The following is a 9,330-nucleotide window of genomic DNA, read 5'->3' as shown; positions in this document are numbered from 1 at the left end:
TATATAAATGTTGAGTAAAATTCACACAGTATACTGGGTATAGATTCAACCCAAACCACTGGGTTATATCAACAGAACTGCTAGTTAAAATAACCAGTTGTCGGGTTTTCTAAACCCAGTATTTGGGTTGCATTGAGAGAAAATGGGCAACAGTTCGACATAATTATTTATTTGACAGTTTACTTTATTTTTGAATGGATAGTCTACTCTAAAAGCAGCATCAGCATGTGATTAGTTTCTTCCATGAAGACAGCTAGATTCCACGGTCCATTTGGGGGTCAGCCCTGTCAATCAAAGAAAGAAAAGGAGTAAATTAATCACTGCTATTTACAGAACTTTATATCAAGACTTTCACGAACCATGATTAGTGAATGATGTTGACAAACATTAAAAATCCGGAGACAAAATATTAGCGCAATACACTCGGAAACCATGACCACCTCATGGAGTTGTTTAACAGCAGACTGACAAACATAATGCTCAGTAATATTAACGTTAGTGGCAGTGATAGTTCTACCGTTAGCTAGCTCATGTTAACACATTCAGTTAGTTAAATTCAAGTTGTCTGTAACGTTAATGTTACCACCAAAAACCACCCAGTAAGTTACATGGCTATAATATGAAGCTACCCTGAATGAATTAATATGTTGTTTGGCATGATGATTACTGTACATGTGAAGAGACTACTTCGACTGTATACATTAGCTGACACACATGCTGCACTACCACTAAGCATTTCATTAACGTTAGCATACCAACCGTCTGCTAACGTTAACCTAGCCAGCTGTTGGTATGCTAATTTTAGTTCGTTGTAAAAGTTTGTTTTGTTTCTGTTCAGCAGTTCCTATCCAGTGGACACAGAACTATGCTTTTAAGAGTCTGTCTTTGTATAGATTTAAAGGTGCCATATGTAATATCCGGCAAAAAATCAATTCATACTCCACATTCCATGAAAGATGGGGGCAGTATACCTCCAGAAAGTGAGTTGGTCTACACTAGAGTAACAACCGAGACACGGTATTGCAGTTTGGCTGGCGGTTATGTTGCCCGCATAACGGCCTCCCATGGCCTAAACTGGTATTATGACACCTGTCGGGCTGTGGCTAGTAATTTAGCATGCTAATTCAGGTTGATATCTCTGCAGCACTATACCTTGTCATTTTTTTAATGACATCATCGCCATTATTTCTTCTCATTCTTTTGATGCGTGTAGCTCATTTTTTGGATATTTTTACCTCAATTCTTACACATGGCACCTTTAACATTAACATGAGCAGTAATTCTAAGTTAATGTTAGCTAACGTTAGCTGGCTTGAATGACACAATTCTTAACCTGTTTAGGCTGAACGAAATTGGCAGGCAATCAAAAAACGCAGTGGAAACTAGATGGCAGAAGTGTGTAGGCCAATCGGCCCACCATTTTTTTTCTACTTCGCCACCTACAGATGTTTTACCGGTATGATATTTCGAAACACCATGTTATTTCCCATAGATATTCGATGCCCGGAAGTTGGATGGATACGGAAGTTACGGAGGCGGGACTTATTCCGGAGAGGTCTATAACTATGCAGCTGTGTTAAAGTTACCCTGGTGCTGGGTAGTGTGCTCACGTCAGGTGGGGGAGAGGAGGGGCGCTGTCCTAAACTATCAACCCAACAAACTGGGTTACAGAAAATAACCCAACATGAGTAAATAACCCAGGGTTGAGAAAATAACCCAGCATTTTTTAGAGTGCATACGTGCATGAAATCATGCGATAGCCTACTACATGTAGCCTACCTGTCGGTGCATTTTAATAGTAGGCTAATAGGCTACACCAGCTTGTCTAAGAGGGGGAATTGTATAGCCTATAACATTAGCTGAGTCACATAGGCTATTTGACCATAAGCCGTTTATCATAGGCTAGGCCTACATCACGAAACCAAACTAGTGTAACAAAGCACTTTAACAGGGGGAATTAATTGGGCATGAATCATTGTGCTTAACGCTATTTGTCAATGAGCAGAAACACACTCAACATCCAAACTATTGATAAGATGTGCACTATGGAAACTGGTCTGTAGGCTAACAGGACAAATACTAAATGACATTGACTCGCCATATCCTGACTCAGACTAAAAAAAAACATTTTCTTGCTTACTTTGCTGCAAACTCAGCCATGATATCATAGCCCAGCTTGCAGGTATAGCCTAACGTCTTTTTGAATTCATAGAAGGGCGAGCCCACTAGTCTCTCCTGTGACATGGAGGTGCGCAAATAGTTTTTCATAGCCTGTTCAACTTCGAAAAGCTTCGTTCACCCAATGCCAGTCACTGATCGCAATTTAAAAGTTCGGGAAGGTTCATCTTTTCAAGTTTTAAGTGCAAGTTTTAGGCCAATCTGTCCCCTTTTGAATTATATCTCGAGCCTATAATGAGGTAGGCCTAGCCTACAGCGCGTTATGTCCTGGGATTCGGACGTGCTCCAAAAGAAAAAAAAACTTCGGGATAGATTTTTGTAGATTATAGGTTTTATAGGTTATGAGGAGCAATATGAGAAAGAAATTTGATGATCATTGATCGTTGTTTTGGGACGTTAAGCCTTCCATATGTGTCAGTGAAGGAGATTGAAGAAACATGCGGTCACGTCAGGTAACCTAAAGATTCTTAGTGATTATGACTTATGAGGAACAACATGAGAGAAATTTGGTGATCACTGATTGTTGTTTTATTTGTTTTTGTTAAGCCACGTTAAGCTTTTTGCTTAGGCTACAATAGGCGTTAATAAAAAAAATAAACGCTTAATGTCATCTTTGGCCAGGTGCGAGACCTATCAGACGCGAGGCCATGGCCGACGGCCCAAATATTGCTGTTTTTATGGATACAAAAGGTGGATGACCCTCCCTCCTAGAGTAAAAAAAATGGGTGACCCTCCCCTCAACAAAGAAGAAAAAGACATGACCCTTTCCATAAATACCGAACGGTTAGCCTGACGAGCCAGACCCACATTAAAATGTAGGGTCTGGGCACTCACCGTTCGCAGTGCTCAGTCCGAGGGGCAGGATAATCGGTTGTCTTTCAAATTCTCTCTGCAAGCAATAGGACAGCGCTGAGTCCCATACGTTTCCCACCAGCGGAGCAAAGCTAGTTGGCTAGTTCAAACTTTTGCCAACTTAATAAAAGCTTAACTCGTGTTACACTGTTCGCCAACAACAACATTATCTTATTTGTTTTCAAGTAGCGGGGAATTCAAGCCAAACCGTTGCAACTCCAACTGCCATCAATCATTACCCAGATAACAATTTCCTTTGGACCGGATCCGCGTAAAAGCCTTTAGATTCGCCTGTAGCGGACATACGGTATCTGACTGTGGGCCAGGTCTGCTCCTGATAGAGGTTTCAGCTCTGCTAGCAATGCTGTTTTATCACTGGTTTACAGATTTGTCTCAGGTCCGATTTCCGCAACTCAACTGGAAGTCAGGAGATGCGTTTAAAATACAAAACACTGATTTGGCCCAAACCTGTGATACGGATATGAGCCGAACAACCATTTTTTCACAGCAGACCCAGGTGGTAATGACATTAATTAAGGTGCTGATTCTGCGAAATTGCCTGTCCTTTCCCTACTTCATTGTCAACTGGCTGCTAAAGAAAAAAAAAGGTATTTTGGAGTGGCACAAATTTAGAAACCATGGGGGTGCACTATGTTCCCATGGCCACTTCATTTCTACAGTAAGGCTGGAAAAGAAGCTCAATATTGATCATATGCTTGTTTCATTATTTTTATTATTACCTAGCAGTGGTAAAAGTAGTCAATTGTTGTTTGTGTCAGATCTAACAGGGCTATGAGACAACCCCATATTCTTGCCACACATGCAGAAGTCCAAGCAGTAACATTAATCAAGGATCTTTGGTTTGCTCACTATCAATCTTTTGACATGATTTGCCAGCCTGGGGTTGGACTAGGACAGCCCAACTTTTCAAGGTAGGCTATCTGCTTTTTATCTCTGGTTTATTCAGAGACAAGCAGCCGAGCGATTGATAACTTTACTGTAAGGTTATAGACCTACTATTATTTTCCAGCAATATAGGCTACTAGCTTAGCTTGAGCAAAACAGCCATCACAATAACTATTTTGGAAAAAAAACAGTGATAACGCTAACAGGATCACTGATGATAAAAAACGAGTGTAATTGTGACTTAGCCTATTTTCAAAAAGGAATAAATGGCTAATGTTTATTATGACCGCCGCTAGCGAAGCGGTCATATAATGATTGTCAAAGTTTTTTTTTTTTCCCCGTCATCTACTTCCTGAATTTTTTGTCATTGATACCCGGGACACATGAAATTTGGTGGGTATGTAGTAGGGGTGTGAATCTCTCATGTAAAAGACGATACGATTCGATACAAGAAAAGATACATGTTTATAAAAAACGATTCAGTACGATTCGATGCGATGCGATTCGATGCAATTCGATGCAGTTCAAGAATGGAAAGCATTCTGAAAGATTTTTTATAATTTGCTCAAGGTGCACATTCATTTTATATTATCAATTATCATGGTCATGGTTGTCAGTTAGGCAACAAAATGTGTGAATATGATTATCTAAACTGAGGTTTGTTTCATATACTGTATTGAAATGAAAAAAGAATAGTCTACATTTCAGTCAAGCACAGCAGCCAAATACAACATAAAAATACATTTTTATAGACTACAGATTTTATAGAGTTATATCTGATTGTTTTCATGGAGCTGTAGCCTTGTTGAGGTAAGACAATTATACCAAAATAAAATAAAACAGTGCTTAAGACACTCTTGGCCTTTTCTCATATAGGCCTAGCCTACCCTACAAGAATAAAATAGGCCTACAAATCCATGAACTCTCAGTAGACCTAATGCAGAAACCTAAAATGCCACAAGTCTGAGTGAATATGAACAAAATCATTGGCTAATAATTTATGCGTCGTTTTAGCAGCAAGGGCCAAATTATTATTTAACATTAAGGAAATCCCTTCATCAAAGGTGAGGCTACTCTACAGACTATCGTTGCTGTTTAGGAATGCTATAAGTGCTTAATTTCGCGCTGGATTTCGAAAAACAAAAGCCGACCGAGTGCAAGTTGTCACATGGTTAAGTTGCAATAGATGTATGGGTAATCAGGTCATTTGACAACTTTGGGCAATGAATGTAACCAAAAACGAACTGCATTACCCACAATTCCGCGCCAATGATAGTTTCAAAACCGAAGTGGGATGAACGCTGTTTGGAACGTAAATGAGTCTGAGCGAGCAGAAAAGGTTGTGCACCGATTCATAACAAGTAAATCGATATAACGACCGGTTCATTTCAGTTTTTTTCCAATACGGGGCTTCACGTATCGATGTAGCCGTATCTTACACGTTAAAAACGGATACCGATACGTATCGGTTAATCTTTACACCCCTAGTATGTAGCCCCACTAGACTTTTACGGAAAAATTTCGATTCGTCCCCGGGGGCCACTCCACCCCCCCTGTGCTGGGCCCCCCGAACCGCAAAAAAAGCAGTTTTTCCTAAATAACTACCTGAACCATGGCACTGAGGATGAAGAATCTTTTATGGTATGTTGGTCTCAAGGGTCCACATCAACCTGGCCCATAATCACTCATTTGTTATTGGCACCCCCCCGGTAAAAAATGAAAATGCAATATCATTCTGCTTTAATCGCCCCTATCTTCAGTTAAGATGTTCAGAACTGCACCAAATTTTATGTGTATGATTGACCTGGCATTCTCTGGGGGTATGCCACGTTTCATAGAATTTCATCCATGGAGAGGTCTAAAAAAAAATGTAGGTTATGTGTACATTTAGTGACACATTGGCCTGTAGATGGCGGTGCACACATATACATATACACATGCACACACACACAGGTACGCACATACTATATTAGAACTGCATACTGGTATTAGAATGGCCGATACATAATTACAAATTCAGTAGGATTAAAAGAAAGCCAAATATTCATCATCATCATCATGGCTGCATTTCCAGTATTGGCGATAAGTAGTCGTTTGTCCACTAGATGGCGATCGCTGCAGTGAGACGTAATTTTGTTGGAAGTTAAAAAGTGGGTTGGAAAAACAATGGGCTTCCTACAAGGACTGTAGTTTACCGCAGAGAACGCCTAATAAGGATAGGACGATGTTCACATGAAATGTAATTCCATTTCTTCTTGAAGCGAAATAAATCTGAGAATGTTTATCGGACATGCTTGGTTTTACTGCAGGTAATGCTAATCTTATAATATCAATAAGGACCTAGGTACAATAATGTTACCGTTATGCTGGTTGAGTAATGGAGGCCAATTTGATTGCATTTGTAGAAAACTATAAATGCGGTTATAAAAAGCAAATTGATAGCAGCACTGTAATTGTATCTTTCGACTGTCATTTGTTGCAAGTGCTACAAAAATCATTCTGTGCAATGGAAGATTTACCAACGTTATAACCGGTCTGATACAGTTTTGCCTATACATGCGGAGACTGAGACGCCTGTTTATTTGTTTTAAGTGCGTGCAGGGTGTTAGAGGGGAATCGATGTGCTTTGATTCCAGCTTGGTAGTTGTAGTCTGTGAGATTAAAAAGCATGTGTGTGTGAAGTATCCAAACAATGACACCTTCATTTCATTATGGCTGCTTTAGCAACACACCTTAAGCTACTGTGTAGTGGGTCCCATTTAGAAGTGGCTACTTCATTCGCGCTTTCCTTGACTCATGGAGCTGCGTGAATTTTATTACAACTTTTCGCACGATATGGCAGTTTAAGTCCGCTTGATACTGTAAGGCGTAAGCCATTGGTTTCCAAAGGAGATTTTACACTAAAAAAAATGAAATCTCACTATTGTTCATCTTAATAAATCCTCTTTCGCAGGATTTACAGAACAAAATTAGGTTATAAGATGAAATTGAGTTAGTTGTGTTATTTCAAATCAATAATGCATTTTTGCAGATTAACTTAACATGTTTGCATTGGCTCTACACAACTTTCTTGAACAAAACGCATTCGATTAGGAAATTTGTATGGTTGCCATAGCATTACTTCACAACTTATGAGGACCATGGTGAGGACTCAAGGGGGCAGGCGAATTCCCGGAAGTATAAGAATCGACGTAGGCTGGAGGGACCACCTCTCTGCTAACTCCCATAGAAGCCCATTCATTCTAGGATTTTTTTAAAATACCATAACTTCATATAACATATATCCTGTGCCGATATTGTAGCTTCTGTGTAATCCACACAAACACTACAAAGGCAAAACAGACTCCACTACCTCGTCCGTAACGTTGGTTACCCGTAAGAAGAATGGTTAGCTTGTTCGGTTGGAGGGAAGCTAGCTTTGACGTAATCTCTTCTTCGCGCCGTAGGGAGATAACCGTAATGTTTGGATAAGAAGCTCAGTCCACCTTACTGTCTGACGGTAACTCATAATCAAAACCTAGCATACACGACCGTATGTTAAGGTAAAGCATTACACAGAGGCAACCTAATAATAATAAAAAAGTAAACCGTAGGTCGGAAAAGTGGAAAGAAGATTAGCTTCAAGGCTATAACTTTTTTGTTTTGTTTTAGCATGACTGTTTTTGAAGATGATCATGTATGGTAGCTTCAACATTAACACGACTTGGTGAGGATGATATTAATAATAATACATAAATAAATGTTTAACTTTGATGACTTTGAAGGTGAAGGAAGTGGGAGAAGAATTTCTGTGTATCTATCATATGAGTTACAAGATTCAGTTTGATGGCTATTGTCACGAAGTTAAGTGTGAGTCTGCGCAGTACTGGGGGGACCAACTGAAAAATCGTTCTATTTGACTCAGTGCCCTCCCATTGAAAACGACGGAGTCTGTTCGTCCATTTCTTTTACTGTCTATGTGAGGACTCCGCCAGAGACGGTTGAGAAAGTGAAGGTCCGCCATTTTTTCCTTGCTTGCTCACGGAACATTTTTGGATCCTGTAATTGCAAGGTATATATTTGTTGCTGTTCATAGTGTTTTTGTTTTGAGTTTAGCGAGTTTGATTATTAACTTAAATAATCATTTTAGTAGATCTTATGTGTAAGTGTTATGTGTTACTAAACTCGAGCAGCTAATGTTAGCTACTAAATCTGTCATGGTGGCTAGCTGCTAAGTCATCTCAGGCTAGAATTCTATCATGTTTCACAGGTTAGTTTTACTCCCTACTGTAGCTAGACAGGGGTGGTGCCTTGATGGGGTTATTTCATATAAAACACAATTGAATGTTCATAGAAGTGCCAAGGTCAGGATGACTTAATGTATTTAACTGCTAAGATAAGATAGCAGCTAACGTAACATTCAAACCCTGCCTGGGTTTATGTGAATACTAATAGTTGGATTATCGGAAAAGTTTAATGTTTAAACGTAGGTGCACCCCACTCTGTTTGACCAAATTATCCTTGTGTGTCATTAACAATTAGCGTTGATGCAGACTCTAAAGTCCGTCAAGAAACATTTGAATCATTTTAATGTTCGTGTAGCAAACTCTGCCATCTTGCCAAGTCTCTCTGTAACATTAGCCACGTGTAGCTGCTAGCTGCAATCTTTGAAGGACAGCAGTTGCAGGAACATCTTTTTTTTTTTTTTTTTTCATAGGCTACTTGGCTCTCATCCAGCTTATAGAGCAAAGCAAATGGTTTTTTGCATGGAAACTTGTCCATTTTAAGCACACACAACTACTATATTTGGGAGCTAGAGGCTGCATACTCTAAAATGTTTGAATGATTAACAAATCACAAACAAGTAACTAATTAAATCACAAACAAGCCAATATAATTAAAGGTTTTCTTCCTAGTTCAATTCTATTAAAATGCTCAATTGATTCTGTGATCTAATATTAATTATAGTTTTACACATTTTAGTGTAAATTTGTTGAGTTTGATATACTTTCTCTTTCTCCCCACAGGCCTTTATGTGACAGTGCAAAGAGCGCAAGACCGGAGTATCATCAAGGTCTCATTTATTAAAGTATTACAGGTTAGCTCATGGTCACTTTGGTTGCAGACACCCATACTATATGCTAATTGTAATTCTTTCTGTATTTCCAAATGCTGGGTTGTATTGTTAGTTGTTCTTTCTATCTCTTCTCCCCTCATAACGTTGTCAGAATGTCAGAACTCGACATCATCTGCTCCAGGATGTCTGCTGTGTGTGCGTTGGAAGGGAGGAGATCATGGCTGCCATTGACCAGGTTAGTGAGAAGTTGTTTTGTGCCTCCCACTTTGAAAACCTGTGATTCAATATTAGGCCATGAGCTACCTTACCATGCACCTGCTAACATAATATGGTATTAA

This window comes from Alosa alosa, chromosome 10 (genome assembly GCF_017589495.1).
Source record: "Alosa alosa isolate M-15738 ecotype Scorff River chromosome 10, AALO_Geno_1.1, whole genome shotgun sequence".
NCBI classification, from domain to species: Eukaryota; Metazoa; Chordata; class Actinopteri; order Clupeiformes; family Clupeidae; genus Alosa; species Alosa alosa.
This window is presented reverse-complemented; position numbering follows the sequence as displayed.